Source organism: Henckelia pumila, unplaced genomic scaffold (genome assembly GCF_033568475.1).
Source record: "Henckelia pumila isolate YLH828 unplaced genomic scaffold, ASM3356847v2 CTG_298:::fragment_3, whole genome shotgun sequence".
NCBI lineage: Eukaryota > Viridiplantae > Streptophyta > Magnoliopsida > Lamiales > Gesneriaceae > Henckelia > Henckelia pumila.
In genome coordinates, this window is record NW_027331797.1 from 866,146 (window position 1) to 883,350 (window position 17,205).

At 32.7% G+C, this 17,205-nt stretch overlaps 1 long non-coding RNA gene across 1 annotated transcript; it reads right to left on the bottom strand.

Annotated features, from left to right (window-relative positions):
- Positions 1-11,102: 11,102 nt before the first annotated feature.
- LOC140870982 (uncharacterized) lies at positions 11,103-15,326 on the bottom strand. The gene is made up of 4 exons (XR_012147579.1): positions 14,961-15,326; positions 14,755-14,822; positions 13,989-14,023; positions 11,103-12,972 (listed from the first exon to the last, which is right to left on the bottom strand). It is a non-coding gene; the product is annotated as an uncharacterized lncRNA (long non-coding RNA).
- Positions 15,327-17,205: the final 1,879 nt, after the last annotated feature.

Genomic DNA, 17,205 nt, shown 5'->3' on the forward strand with positions numbered 1-17,205 from the left:
AAAGACAAAAGATATTAAATAAAAATCTTTTTAGAATTAAGAGATTTTAAGGAATAAAATATTCCTTTCAATCTCCCCATTTTTGCCTGGACAAAACACATTTAATCCAAAAACAAATCAACTAAACTCCCCCTTAATCAAAACTCCCCCTGAATAGATTCTCCCTCTAAGTATATCCAGAGTTGTTGTCGCAAGATGTTGGCAACATCTAGCTATGACACCTTAAATCAGAAACAATAAGAGCAAGGAGAAACACAACCAAGAAATCATATCAGAGTTAACACCAGAAAAAAAAACAGTTTTGATTAGGATCAGAGAACAAAAACAATACTAAACAAATAAACAAAAAAAATCAAACTAAACTAGCAAAACCAAAAAGAAAACTAAAAACTAAGATTAAAATTGATTGCTCTCGGATTCAGCTTCTTCTGTTTCATTTTCTTCTTCCCCTTTTTGTTCAGAAGGGTCAGCTCCGCTTAGTAGTGACTCATAGTGAGCCTTTAACCCTTCATAATAGGCTAGGTCAGTCTTTGCTTGTGCAATCTTCTGCTCAGCATGCACCAATTGAGCTTGTATGAATGCAGGATCAACATCATGAGCAGTGAAAAGGGTACAAAAACAGCAGTGGCAAAGAAGGTGTTGGTAGCATCTGCCACAACACCTGCGGCATCAGCTGACTCAGACCAAGGAAGGTCTATCTTCCGATTTCCTTTGAGCAATGCAGGTGCGATCTTTAGCAGCTCTCCTGGAGCAATAAGTGCTTCATCATCATCCTTCTCAATCTCTTGAGACAGCAGCATAAAATAGATGAGTGATGGATAAGGCAGCTTCAGTGTAGGTTGAGCACCGTCTGCAAAGGCCATGACTGTGTCAAACACGAGTCGGCCATAGTTGAATGCAATTCCAGTACCAATAGCATACAAGACAGGGGATTGATGCTTGGTAACCACACTGGAATTTCCGGATGGAGTCCAAGTCACGACAGTTTTATGGAGGACAGAGTAAAAAGAAGTGAGCTTGGCTGCTGGCAATTTCTTAGGATGAGCTGGGTAGACAGTGACATGTCCTCCAGTGATGACAGATGTCATCTCATCCATGGTAGGCAGAGCAGCATCATCAGAGGCAGGAGTCTGGAGAAATCCATTTATAATGGCAGGGCTGAAAGAGAAGATCTGCTCACGCACATAAACTTTCCCATACTTCATGTATCTAGGATCCTTCAAAGCTTCAGTGAGATTGCAGTAGAACTCACGCACCAGTTCTCTGCAATAAGGACCAGCAGTAGTAACTGTAGACAGTATATTTCTTACCTCGAAAAATCTCACCATGTTCTGAGCTCCATAGCTCTCAACATCAATGTTATGCTCCTCCAGAAACTCTCGATTAGCATAAGTCTCCTAGCAGTCAGCAATCTCCTTGGAGTAAAAAACAGATGAATAGGAAGAGTTTACCTGATATTCTTCGCCTAAGGTGTTGTCCAGGGTGTCGGCAACACCTTTCTCAGCACCTTCCTAGTCTTGTTCAGAGTAATCAGAATTGGACTCTTCTTCCAACTCCTTCTCAGCATCTGAATCTTCACTCGAATCAGAGCTGGAACTATCAGAAGGTTGAGGGTGGTTGTCAGCAAATTATGCGAGCATCTCCTCGTCTGGTTCATCTTTAGATTCTGGGACAGGAGCAGGACCAGTGGATGTAGGCTTCTTGCTTTTAGACTTCTTCATTTTAGCCATGAACTGGGCTATTGACATTTCTTCTTCATCGGACAGAACAGGAGGAACAGTAGATGTCTCCTCAACAGTAGGTACAGATGCAGGTGCATCTGTCTCAACGGCAGTAGCAGCAACAAGTGGAGTTCCTGATTCAGTGGACTAACTCTCAGATGAATCACTGGATGATTTGCTTTCAGCGGCAAAAGGAACCGAAATTGCTTCTCCAGACGGTTCCTGGGTACTTAAATTTCCCCTTCTTCGGCGTACAAGCTTGAAGTCTTCATCAGGGCTCTCATCCCCAGAGGTGAATTCAGTATCCACCAGAGATGGTCTTGATGGTTGTCCTTTTCCACGGAATCGTTTGGAGGCAGTGTAATCTGGTTTGTCTCCAGCTTGTCTCTTGGATCGGCGAGTTAAGGGTTTCGTGGAAAACACCTTATTTACCACGTTCATGTCTGGAAAATTCTCTACATCGATGGCATTGCCAGGCTTTCCTGGAGCGATGGAGTCCAGAGGCTCAGGTTCCTCGGCAACAGGAATGATTGCTTGCTCAACCACAGGGTGTGGTGATGTAGGTGTTGTGACACCTTCCACAACATCTTCCTTATATCCCATCTCAGAACGAATATCGTGTGAATCAAAACCCTTTCCTGCCATTAGAATATGAAAGAATGAAGGACACAGAAATTTTGAGCAATTTTGAAAAATGGGAGAACAAAGAATACTAGAGCAATACGAAACAAGGAAGTAAAATATTTCCTTAAACAGATAAGAACACAGGTATATTAGGCACCAAATCTTTTCCTATTCTAGCTCGGATTCTGAGTAGGCCCCAATGGTAACTCTTCAAAAACGGTAACAAATCCGATTTAAAATAGGCAATAAATCTCTTGATTTTCACCGATAATCTAGGCCCAAATATTTCACCAAATATTACCAAAATTAACTCTTCATCAGAATATAACACCACTGTAACAAAATCCAATCACTTTCAAATTCAAAAAATTCAGAGGATAGGGCAAAAATCAAAATTTTTATTTGATCAGAATTTGTAACCTTTCGGCCAAATATATTCACAAATATGCATGCTCTAATTATGTCTAAAAACAGAGTGTGACATAAAAATAAAATGCAATTTTATGCACAAATAAATGTTGATAAGTGAGGTGTTATCCACGATGTTGGCAACATCTCCCAGCAACACTTCAGGATTCAAAAAAAATTATTATATCCAATTCATTATTTTTGCAGAAGTGGTAGCCTGCACACTAAAGAAACGATCTTCAAATGGACCCCTTTAGGTAGCTTTTTCCATTTGCTTCTGATTATCAATCAAATTTGATGATTGATTCAATTCAAGCTTCATCATTTTTTGTTCTTTTGTTATTCTGATTTTACAAAGTCACTTTTCACTTGGGACAAGATCATGGAATACACGAACGTCCCTCCACTACTTCGTGACTTAGTCAGAACTCTTCTTCAATTAATCCAATTAAACTGAAAACTATTTTGCAAAGAATCCTGAGTGAAAACTAGTCAATGGTTACAAAGTATCAAACACATCACAAAACAGAATGAATGCATGAATGCAGAATGCCTAGAATCTTAAAAAAAATGCACATGCATGAACAGGTGTTGTCACAGGGTGTTGGCAGCACTCCTGACAACATCTCGGTTCTGTCTATAATGCACACATACTGAGAAACTTTCTTAGACTGAAAAATCTCTCGAAAGCCAAAGCTTTTGTGAATATATCAGCTAATTGGTTTTTAGTTCCAACAAACTCAATTAATATCATGCTTTTCTCGACCAAATCTCGAATGAAGTGATGTCTAAAGTGAATGTGTTTGGTTCGAGAGTGTTGTACTGGATTTTTGGATATATCAATGGCACTAGAATTATCACAGTACACAATAAGAGTATCACTTTTAACACTATAATCATTTAGCATTTGATTCATTCAAAGGAGTTGTGAGCAACAACTACCAACCGCAACATACTCAGACTCGGCAGTAGACAGTGAGACACAATTTTGTTTCTTACTATACCAAGATACTAAGTTATTCCCCAAGTAGAAACATCCTCCCGAAGTGCTCTTTCTCTCATCTAAATCCCCAGCCCAATCAGCATCACTAAACCCTACCAAATTCGAATTGGTTTCTTTAGTGTACCACAAACCCAAATTCAAAGTTCCATCCACATATTTCAGTATACGTTTTACGGCCTTCAAGTGAGTAATTTTTGGGTTAGACTGGTATCTAGCACACAAACAAACACTATACATGATATCAGGTCTAATAGCACTTAAATACAAAAGACTACCAATCATGCTTCTGTAGAGGGTGTTGTCAACACCTTCGGCAACATCCTCCCTAGACAATTTTTCATTAGACCTCATAGGTGTGCGCATGTGTTTAGTGTTGTCATTCAAAAAATTCTTTACAATATTTTTAGCATACTTGCTTTGACACAAAAATATATCATCATGCATTTGTTTTGCTTGCAAGCCCAAAAAATATGTTAACTCACCAACCATGCTCATCTCAAATGTAGAAGACATACACTTCACAAAATCATCAACAAGTTTATCATTTGAAGCACAAAAAATTATATCATCCACATAAATTTGGCAAATTAAGATATTACCTTGAGACTTTTGCACAAACAAAGTCTTATCAACTTCACCTCTTTTGAAGCCAATATTGAGCAAGTACTCAGTAAGTCTCTCATACCATGCACGTGGTGCTTGCTTCAATCCATACAATGTCTTTTTTAACTTATACACATAATCAATATGATTTGGATCCTCAAACCCTTTAGGTTGTTTCACATAGACTTCTTCATTTATGATCCCATTCAAAAAGGCACTCTTTACATCCATTTGAAAAATTTTCATTCCCATGTTGCATGAAATAGCAAGCAAAAGTCGGACAGACTCAATGCGGACTACAGGAGCAAAGGTTTCATCAAAATCCACCCCTTCAACCTGTGTGTACCCTTGAGCTACCAACCTAACTTTATTTCTAATGATGTTTTCCGACTCATCAGTTTTATTCTTGAAAATTCACTTAGTTCCTATGACATTACCATGAGCAGGACATGGTACTAAGTACCAAACATCATTCCTAACAAATTGTTCTAATTCTTCATGCATAACATTGACCCAAAACTCATCTTTTAAAGCCTCTTCAACCTTTTTGGGTTCAATGTTTGACACGAAACAAGAGAACCTTACCTGAGAATATGTAGAACTCATGCACAACAAACCTGCCATCTTTCGATAATCCACTTTCTCTTTCCTTCGAGTTTGCAAGTCTCCATGCACATCTCCAATGACCTGTGAGGTTGGGTGATTCTTTTGAATTCTGCTTGGAACATTCTTCTCAACTTCATTTACCTCACTGTTCTCATCAATGTTCTCATCAGTAGGCTTTTCAACTTTTGATTCTGGATTTTCTGTAGGAGGTGTTGGCGAAGGTGTTGGCAACACTCCTTTGACAGCATCTAAATTTTCAAAATTATCCAGCAGATCATTAACTTCATCCTCAGCTGTTTTCTTCTTTAAATCTGCAAAGTCATCAAAAACAACATTAATTGACTCAAAAATAGTCCTTGTTCTCAAGTTATACACCTATAGGCTCGGCTATTTGATGAATATCCCAAGAACATACACTTATCACTTTTTGCATCAAATTTAGCAAGATGATCCCTATATTCAAAACGTGACATACGCATCCAAAAACATGAAAATATTTAAGGTTTGGCCTATTTCCCATGAGAATTTCATAGGATGTCATAGTAGTATCATTCCTAAAATAAACTCTATTTGAAATATGACATGCAGTATTCAAGGCTTCAGCCCAAAAACGTTTTGAAATATTTTTCGAACTTAACATCACTCTTGCCATCTCTTGCAAAGTCCTATTTTTTCTTTCAGCAATTCCATTTTGTTGTGGAGTTTTAGGAGCAGAAAATTCATGAGAAATACCTTTCTTATCACACAAACTTGCAAAATAAGAATTTTCGAATTCCTTACCATGGTCAGTACGAATTCTGATTACCTTCAGATTGTATAGGTTCGAAATCTTAGTGAGCAGTTTCTTGAAGGCATCAAATGTGTCCGATTTTTCTCTCAGAAAATTTATCCAAGTATATCGTGAGAAATCATCCACACAAACAAAAGAATATTTTTTACCTCCAAAGCTTTTAACATCCATTGGACCCATCAAGTCCATATGTAAAAGTTCAAGGCAGCGTGTTGTCACAGATGTTGGCAACACCTCGTGTGACACCCTAGTTTGCTTCCCTTTCTGACACGCTTCACACACAAATGGAATACCAGATTTTAAGTTAGGCATACCTCTTACAGCATCTAACTTACTTAAGTTCTTTAATGTCTTGAAATTTCATGACCCAATTTTTGATGACATAGATCAAACTCATTAACTTTGGTGTGTCTACAAGCCATCTCTTCTCCGAGTTGATAGCAGTTGTCGGATGACCTAGTACCTGTCATGACACAAAGATTTGAATCATCAAAAACTTTGCATAATTTCTTATCAAATTGCACATGCAAATTATCATCACAAAGTTGGCTTATGCTTATTAGATTTGCGGTTAATCCTTCAACATGAAGCACATTGCAAAGCTTGGGCAGACCAGCAACATTCAGAGTTCCCTTTCCAACAATGTTTCCTTTTGAACCTCCACCATAGGTTACTTTTCCACTTTTCTGTTCAACATAGTCAGTGAGAAACTTTTTGGAACCTGTCATGTGACGAGAGCTACCGCTATCAAAGTACCATGCACCTGAAACATTAGTTCTCAAAGCAGTATAAATCATATGACATTGAATATCAGCTTTTGGTACCCAAATCTTTCTTACATAAGATCTGTTTCTAGGGATGTTGTGGGGAGGTGTTGGCAACACCTTCGATGCAGATCTATACCTGTAGTCTTCCTGCAGCTTAAAACAATATGGTTTGATATGACCAGGTCTATGACAGTAGTGACATATGTACCTACGTTTCCTTCTAGACATTGAAGGAGCAACAGGCTGTGGCTTTGGTTTTGGAGGATCAATAGGTAAGACCTTTCTGCTTGAGCTTTATGTACTGCTTCTTTCCTTGACAAACATAGGGCCTTTCGAACTTTCACCAACCTCAAATATGTTGTTTTCAAAACCTAAACCAGCCGTACCATCTCTTCCCATCATGAGTAGCGAATCAAGCTTGGAAGTGCTTGAATTAAACTTGGCCAAAGTAGCATTTGCTTTTCCGAGTTCTTTCTTCACTTGGCTTAATTCCATGTCTTTCTTACTCAGCATGACTTCCAGTCTTGACACATCAGCCTTTAGATCAGAATTTTCCTTTGAAAGAATAGTATTCATCTTATTTCTTTTAACTCAATCAGTATGTAACTCTTCAAACATCATCCGAGCTTCTTTCATGGACATTGTCTCTTCACCTGTATCATTATCACACATATTATCAGTAATGGAGGAATTCAAACAAACTGACCTTTGGGAGATGTTGCGGCCAGGTGTGGCAACACCTGCGGCAAAACCTAAAGGATTGACTTGAAACTTTTTATTGCTTTTCAGTGGGGCAGATAAGGCAGTATGGCTTTCTTCATATTCTTGTTCTTCTTCTTCAGACTCTCCATCACTCAAGGACGTGTTTATCTCTTTCCTAAGCGTGTTGGCACACTCATTTGCATAGTGTCCAAAACCTTGACAAGCATGACATTGAACAGTGTCCAACTTCTTTGACACAAACTTTTTCTTCCTTTCCAACATCAGTCGAGGCTTAGCAGTATCAACAGGTTTCCTTGGTGATTGTTCTGGTCCAGTAATCCTTAAAGGCTTGTTAGAGAACATTGGAGCCTTGAGTTTTTGATCCATCTTTCTTGACTCTTTCATCTTCTTCAGATAATCATTGAATTTCCTAGTCATAAGAGAGATCGAATCATCTTCCAAGTCAGATTGATGAACTTCTTGATGAAATTGAACATACTCCTCTTATGAGGGTTTCGAGGCTTGAAAGACTATTGATTTTCCTTTATCCTTCTCTTGTTCTGAATTGTTCATCTCAAAAACTTGAAGGATGCTAATTAGTTCAGTCATCTTCATCTTTGAAGTGTCTTTAATTTCTTCAAGCGCTCAAATCTTCCCATTAAATCTTTTAGGCAAGGATCAAAGAACCTTGTTCACCATAGTTTCACTAGCAATAGGTCCTCCAAGAGCATGTGCCTCTGTAGCTATCTCCCTAAGTTTCTTCTCATAATCAGCAATAGATTCATTCTCATCCATCCTGATATTCTCAAATCTTGCGTTTAACAATCTCAATCTTGTTCTTCTCATGCTATCAGTTCCTTCACAGTGTTCTTGAAGAGCATCTCATGCATTCTTAGCAACAGTGCAATCAGTTATGATTCCATACATCCTCATATCAACAGTTGCAAAAATTGAATTGAGTGTTTTAGCATTGTAGCTTGAACTTTGTGTTTCCTCGGCAGTCCAAGTTTCTTCTTGCTTGATGATGTAGTCTCCATCTTCATCTAGCATTTTTGGAGGAGTTCAACTAGTCAGAATACTTTTTCAAGCACGAACATCCATAGCCTTAATAGTATATCGCATCCTATTCTTCCATAGTGCGTAATTCGTGCCATCAAGGACCGGAGGTTTCAGGAACGAGTTCGCAACAGACGATGAGTCCATCTTATTCCCTGTAATAAAATAAACAAACCAAGATCAGTTCTTAGTGTATCAAGAACCTGGCTCTGATGCCACTTGTAAGGGAAAAGGGTTGCACATAAACAGCAACACCTACAATAACACCTTGAGTAATTTGCAGCGGAATATAATTAAAGCATAAATAAAATAAACAAGCAACCATATAAATAGACTCAATGATTTAAGCAAGAGTATAAAATACTCTTGCAGCGCCTCAGGGCAAAACTTCACTAGAAAACTTCCAAAGAGTTTTACAAACCCTAACACTAGTGATTATTGTAAAATTCAATTTCTCAAACCAACTGAGAAAATAAATAGAAAACGTTCTCCTAAAAGCACTCTATATGAAATAGAATAACGAAAACACAATAAGGAAAAAAACAATGTTGAAGCCAAAATCACACGCGCAGCACACTTCTTGATCTCCAATCTTCAAGTGTTGTACACGGCCTCAAGTTGTCACAGCTTCAACTAAGCTTCAGAGAGATCTTCAGCTTTCACACAATTTACGTACTTAGGTTCTCACGTTTTTCTCTCTATTAATCTCTCTATCTTGTGTACGCCTTTTTCAAATAAAATAGACCAAGAATCCTTCTTCAATCTGTTTTTTTGTAGGCGTAGGATTCCTTTTATTTGATCATATCAAATCTACACAAATAAAGAAAGATAAATATTAGATATGATATGATAAATATTCTAATCAGCTTATCAATATCGCAAGTAGGAAATAAAAATTACTTCATGTCCAAGAAAGGCAAAAGATATTAAATAAAAATCTTTTTAGAATTAAGAGATTTTAAGAAATAAAATATTCCTTTCAACGTCTTTAAATTTTTTTTGTGATATTTGTTGGTTTTTTATCAACGTTTTTTTTATAGTGATATTATATGTTTATACCTTGAGTTTAATTTATTTTGTAACTGACAAGTTTAAAGCAATAACATATGTTGTATATTTATTGAAAAACGTAATATCAACTATAAATTTTGTTAAAGCGAGAAGCGTTCGGTCATACAATTAATATCGGAGTCAAGGTCATGGTTTCGATTCACATTGATTGCAAGCACAATAATAGATAAGATGATTGTTTAAACAATACTTACAAAATCTCAAGCGTCTTGAATAATTTATGTTAAATGATAATTTTACATATATTGATTTTAAGTAAAAAATAATAATTTATTTCAGAGAATTGATTTTTTTTATTCATTAACTTGTCCAAATTTGAGTTTTAGTTTATTGAGTTGTCAAATTTGGTTTTGGTGCGCTAAAATTTAATTTTTGACTATTGTTATTCCAATTGTTGACGCAATATTTGATAATTCAACAATTTTTGATTTCGGCATTTTTACGTCATGTCAGTAGTTTTTTTTTTATTACAAATCAGTATTTTCTAGTGTCACGTTACCAATTAAACCAATAATTGCTGAAAATTAAAATTTAGCGTACCAAAAACAAACTTTGAAAACTTAGTAGACCAGATCCTAAAAGTAAATAAGTTAGTGAACAAAAAAAAACTATTTTTTCATTATTTAAAAGTTTTATTTGGAAATGAATGTTGATATTCTATTAATAAAGTAAATATAAATCATGTTGTATTTTTTTCTCTAGTAAAACGTGATAATCATAAACAATTATTGTAGCTTGACTTGCTTTGATTTTCAATCATCTTGGTCATACATAATAATATATTCAAATTTTTCTTACGTACATTTTTCCGGTTTATTGAATAAAATTTGTTTGTTTGGCTTCGATAATCAAATTTAAATATACATTAGATAATAATTTAGTATAAAAAATAATCAATATCCTAACAAAAAATATAGAAATAAAAATAACATTTTTATAATATAAACTCTGTGTGTTATAGTTTATACAAATGTATATTAAGAGTATTTAATTCAGTTATACAAATAATTATTTAATTAATGATATATATACATATTTTTTCATAAGTTCATCAAACTCCTGTTTTAAAAAATCTAACATATTAATATGTGGTAAATATATTTTTTCATAAATCAAAATTCATATAATGTGCAACAGTCAATCCAAACTTTTCTTTATACTTTTATTTGTTCAAATCTTGTAATATTTTGTTCAAAAAACTCTTAGAGAATTAATTTAGTGGAACTGGTGACATTATTTTAAATTATCTTTTTTTCTTCCTATTCGAGATTATAAGTATAGATATAAATTATTTTTAATTTTTCTATTGTTATCGCTAATAACATAGTTTTTAGTCTAGATATATTATATTAACTAGCAACCGTGACACACGCGTTGCGTGTGTAACGAAAAAAATGTGACAAACACGCTCAGGTGTAAATGCACAACCGTAAATGTCATGATGCCTTCATCCTTTGGTATTTTCGGTATTCTCAATTGTAGGACATTTTTTCTCCTTTTTCCACAACAATAAATATTCAAGCCTAAGTAAGTGGAAACTTGGGGTTAAATTAAACTATCTCATCAAAGAAAGTCACACATTTAATTTAGATCAGTCACTCTCATTCCAGAAAAAGCGTGTTTGATGGATTCATATAGTAGTTGAGCCTTTTTTCTTGAAACTATTTATTTTGGAAAGAAAAAAAATCGACCATGTTACAATTAGTCTCATGCATTAAAGACAATATTAAAGAACTACCAAGTTTGAGAAGATCTTACAAATCAAAAAATTCAATCGAATCCAGTATATAGAATTACATATTAGAGTATATATACGTGCTGAGATTGAAAGAAAAAAAATTAAGATCCGAGAAGAACAAAACAAAAAAATTAACTACGAGCAAAACAAAATTTAAATCAACAAAAAATTATCATCACAATTAATAATAAGGTTCAATGATGGTCCCCAAAATTCCTAAAATAGAAAAAGCATCATATGAGAAAAATAGAAAAGGAAAATACACACACAAAAAATTGATGATTTGTAAATGGGTTATGAACTTTTACGAAGTCCATGAACCACTAAGACAACAAATAAATCGGTTTCAACCTGTACAGACATCCATATTTGGAAATTTAGAAACTAAAATAAGATTCTCATATTCCACGATTTTCATAGCAATCTTAGATGAGTTAAGTCATGTGAATTGTTATGATAATTTATACTTTGACTTGTACTATACCAGTCAACACTCTATAGTTTGTTTTAAATTTTATGACATTTAACAGTAGGCTTGAATTGGGTGTATCTTATATGAATAGAGAAATGTGTTTGTCCCACAAATGCATTGGAATGCCATTTGATAATCTTAACCTTCGGAATATATTTTTGCCTTCTATGCGTTTTCTTCTCAAAATAAAGTTTCAGCAATATTTTAGCAGACTTACGGTAACAAACATCAACATCTCAAATCAAAGAGATAATAGAGTTCATACCTTGCATGTCATGACTTATCACTTAAATTGTGCAAGTTGAAAACCACCGGTCAGTTTTGTATACTCTTAACAACTTCAATTGTTACCCAAACTTTTAGATTCTCCTCTATTGAAGTTGAAAATATGCATAATTTTGAATCAAAGTTTCCTCATTTCACTTTGCATGTAAATATTCATCTAAAAAAAACAAAGAAGTTAATTAACTGCATTGAGCAAGCCATAATTATACACAAAAAATGCAAGACATGTTCCTAAGTTCATTGTAATCTTGAAGCATACTTAGGTGTATACCATGAGTGGAAGGGATAAGGGGGAAAAACTCACAAACCTGCTGGTAAATACATTTGTGAAGGATCAGGTTATGATCTTGCCTAAAACATAGAAGAATAAATAAATAAATAAATAAATAAATAAAAAGTAATTGAAAGCCATATACTCCTCAAACACAGAGTAATCTCATTTGCATGCTATTAAAACCTCAAGTTCAACCGACCTATTTTATTATGCAAACATAGAATATACATTAATATAAAGTAGGAAACATTACCTAAATACCAATAAAGATATTTCCACAACTAAATGTTGACTACTATTATTTCCTCAAAATGACGTATTCCACTATTTTGAAAATTTTGTTTTTGTTTTTTTTGTATGAATAATGATATAATAGGTCGTAAAAGGGAAAAATAATCAATAATATCTGGAAAAAAATAAAACATTATTAGTTTTGTCTCCTAACCACTATAATTGCTACCTAAACCTTTAGATTTTCCTCTCTTGATGTTGAAAACATGCATACTTTTGAATAACAGTTGCCCCTTTCTCTTGCTTTAAAATATTCATCTAAAAAACTCAAATAAGTTCATTAAGTATGAAGTGCAAGCCGATGACATAAAGAAAATCTTGTAAAAATTGTTCCTACATTGCAAGAATAAAATATAATGCATGTTATGAGCCCTAGTTGTTTGGATTTTGTTAAATGTCAAACAATTAAGGCACAATTATATTCTATTCTCCTACATAGAGCAGAGAAGATTGAATATTTACCATTATCGATCTTAATGTATCAGGCGTTGGCCAAATCTCAAAAGAAAGCTGGAGGCAAGGGACATCATTGAAGGAGTCCATTCTGTGCTTTTTCAGTGGCTAATGAAATAATCCATGGAAAATTTAATTACCACAACACATTTTGATTTAAATCTTGTCAAAGTTCGAACACATATATTGGTTTAATTCATGCATGCAAGGAACCCACAAAATTCAAAGCACTCTTGTTAAATTTCAAACACTTATATTTATCTTGATTCAAGCACGCAAGGTATCCATGAAATTCAAAGTGTCCTTGGAAAACATCGACAGAAGAATTCTGAATAAAAAGATATAATCTAAGCTCAAAGTATCGTATAAAAGTTGGAACATAAATAACTACAAATAACTGAATAAGCACAAACATTCAAAAATTTATTTTACAGAATAAATTTACCACTTTCAATTTTGTTTGAGACTCTAAAATACATGTACCCATGTGGGCATCAACCATTCTCTCTTTCAGACACAGAAGACATTTAGCATACAAAGATATTTAGTAAACTTGTTGAAGTACATCTACATGATAACTCCACGAAAGACCACATATCGCCGTTTTATTGCAACACACTTTTTTACACTTGTGCCATGTGGGTTCATAGTTAGGTAATATGCATCAGAGAAAATATTATAGCAAAACAAATCGGTTGACCACATTGAATAACCCATTTTTCTGATTTGAAATTAAAATTAATGTAATAAACATATGGATAAACCAAAAAAATAAACTTAAATCAAATTTTATCAAAATGAATGAACTACCATGATTTTTATTTTAAAACCAAAATAATTGAATTTCCTGAAAAATCGAGGTAAATTGTTTCATTCCAACGAAATATGCATACATATCATATTTAAATTTATAAATATTCAGAACCCAATCATCAAGCTAATCGTCAAACATATATTAGTGTAGGCTGGTACTTTAATCATCATGCTAATCTTTGGATAAATTTTATCTAAGATAACGAATGCTGCTTCATTCCAATAAATAAATGTGATATGAAAGAAAACAGAGCAATAAAATATAAACTAAAAATTTCAAACACCAAACACACAAAACTAAAAAAAATCACCTGCGTGAAAGAAAGATGTTTGGAAATCTCCATCTCTGTTTTTTCAACAAATATGTGGTAAGATAGTTAGAAATAATAACATCAACTAAAATGAAAGAAGAAATAAATGAATATTAGTAATATTTACATATCAAAATAAATATAATACAATCTGCATAAAGTTCTAAAATTCAATTCACAAACAAAAATAAATCCTAATTGAGTCACAAATATAATACCTTTAAAATAATGGATTCATTATAATGGATTCATAATATGCTAGTCTATTATAGTTCACCATAATATGGATTCATAATATGCTAGCCTTAGTCATAATTCTAGCGATGAAGATTGTTCTTCTTTTTGAAAGATTTCGTCAAACAGTTAATGATCGAGTTGTTACTGACAACAAATGTGTATAAAATAAACTGTAACAATACTCTATTGCAGATGAAAAATAAGAGACACTAATTGGACACAATACTTTAAAAAATATCATTATTTTCGTTCATTAAAAAATTAAACCACCTATTATAGGTCACCATAGCAATGTAAAAGAGATTGAATGCTGAAAATGTATAAAATTATCAGTGGAAAACTATACATCGAGATAGCACATACTCAGACATTTGGTTAGCATGTTCACTGGAAAAGTGAATGAGAGAGTATTCATTTTTATCAGCAAACGCAAGGGGAGAAGAGAAAACAGCACAATCATCGTCCAATCCTGTCTAATATCTCGACATCGCTGGACTTAAAAAAAAGTGAAAAACAGAATCATACTTACTGAAGAGGAAAACCGGATCGGAGGTTGGTTTCGGCTTAGAAAATGGAGCTCCAAGGCTCTTGCTCATTCTGCAGAAAATAAATACAGAGCCGATTATCCGATAGGATGAATTTCCAGGACTTGCAAACCGCTCTCAGCCTTGCCGACTGTCTAGGACCAAGAATTATGAGAATTTGCAATAATATATCGAATCCGGTCGAATTCACCTGTAGATGAATCATGTATGTACATCATCTTCAGGAACCTGTCATCTTCCGAGATCGGACTCGGATGCTGATTTGAACTCGAACCAAAAACCAATTGGTGTACGACGAATTGTGGAAGTTGCGAGATTTGTGAGAGAGAAATCCAAACCCTCTGCTCTGGTCAGTCTCCTATTATGTATAACCTGCAAGGTGAATAAAATCTGTGCACAAATTTTAGAATTTGAGTGTGAGAAAGTCAACATAGAGAAGGAGAAGGCTTTCTTTGTATTCATGGGGGAGGAATTCAGGGACGGTTTGCGAAATTTGTGAGGGAGAAAAAATTGATCGATGGCTTTTGGAGAAGAGAACATGAGGAACGGTTTTTTATCCAAGTTGTGTGAGAAGTGGAGACGATTTTTTTTTAACACGTCGTGAGAAATATAGTATTATTGGAAAATGAAAAATGGGAAAAGCCATACCAACGGACCAAAAAATTAATATATGGCCCTCAACTTTAATTAAATAGTAAAAGATAGTAAGAGATATTCCTCGAACTTTTAATCAAGTATATGAAGAGAATAATTTTATGTCATCTAATCTCATTACCGCTAGTTTTTCAACTATTATTTTATACGACAATGTCTTGATAAAATATTAATATGTTTTCTACTTAATTTCTTCAATAGTAATCCAATCGAGTTGTTTTAAATATGATATACATATAAAGTACATGTTGTTTTACATGTCATAAAAAATATTTATATATGGAGTGTAATAGTTAATTTATAATTTTTAAGAATAGTATATTTAATATATTATTTGAAAAAATTATGAGCAGATAAAAAAATGTGAAAAAAATATTTTTTTGGAGGATGAACAATCATATTTTAAACAATTAAAATTTTTTATACTCAATATTTCAAGGAGTTAAGTAACTTAAATATAAGAATAATTTTTCTAACATAAAAATCGATTTGAGTGTAGTGTTTTTCTATTTTTTGTCACGCAAATTTTTACGATTTCATAAGTATTAAATTAATTGATTATATTAACCAACTATTATATTGTAGTACAAACATCAATATGAAACTTAGTTATAATTATACTCTCTATATCTCGCTTATTTAAACTACATTTTTTTTATCTTTCTCAATTATATAGTATAGTTTTCATATTAAATATAATTTATACTATTCTTTTACAAATTTATCCCTATTAAATTCATAAAATGTATAATTATTTTATTTTATTAAAATTTCACTAAAAAAAGGCAAAATGAGAAATTTATTTTTCCAAATACTTTCTTAATATATATGTGAAAATACACACAAGCCTAAATTAGTAGGACGAAATGAGTGTGTGTATATATATATATATATATATATATATATATATATATATATATATATATTACATTGGATAAGAAAATATTGATGTTGTTAATTACATTTGTTGTCCCTAAAATTTCAAAAATATTACACAATTATTCGTCACCATTTTTTTTATAATATCTCTTTCCAAAAACTGAAATATCGAAAAGTCTAGTTAGATGATCAAATCTAAAAAAAATAAATGAATGATTGAATAAAGGATGTGAGTACATTTTCTATATAAATGAAATGGAACCTCGACTTATAACATGATTTCACTTGTCTTGAACACAATGGTAAATTTAATGGTTTGATTTAATTTTTTTATTTTTCTTAAAATTTTAATAATCAAAATATTACGTTAAAAAAGTATAGTAAATTAAAAACGTAACTACGAAGATAAAGTTGAAATAAGTCCAAAAAATTAAAAAAAATTTAAATTTATAGAGCAAAAATTAAGGTAGCTTTCAATAATTACTTTTTATTTTCATGAGTGTCATATATAATATATATTTAGGACATGAATTAAATATTAAAAATCAATTTACCTTCAGTAAATAAATGAACAAACAAAATGATATGAATTAAATATTAACAATTAATCTAACTTAAATAAATAAATTGACTTATCTATAAAATGACATGAAAAATCTTAAAACCCCTTGGAAATGACAAAAATATTAATTATTAAATGAAATAATGAGGACAAAATTGTAAATTCATTATAAAAAAATGTCAAAATATAGATTTAGGACATAAATTAAATATTAACAATTAATTTACCTTGAATAAATAAATGGACACAAAAAATGATATGAATTAAATATTAAAAATTAATCTACCTTGATTAAATAAATTGACTAATGTATAAAATAAATGCAAGACCTTAAAAAACC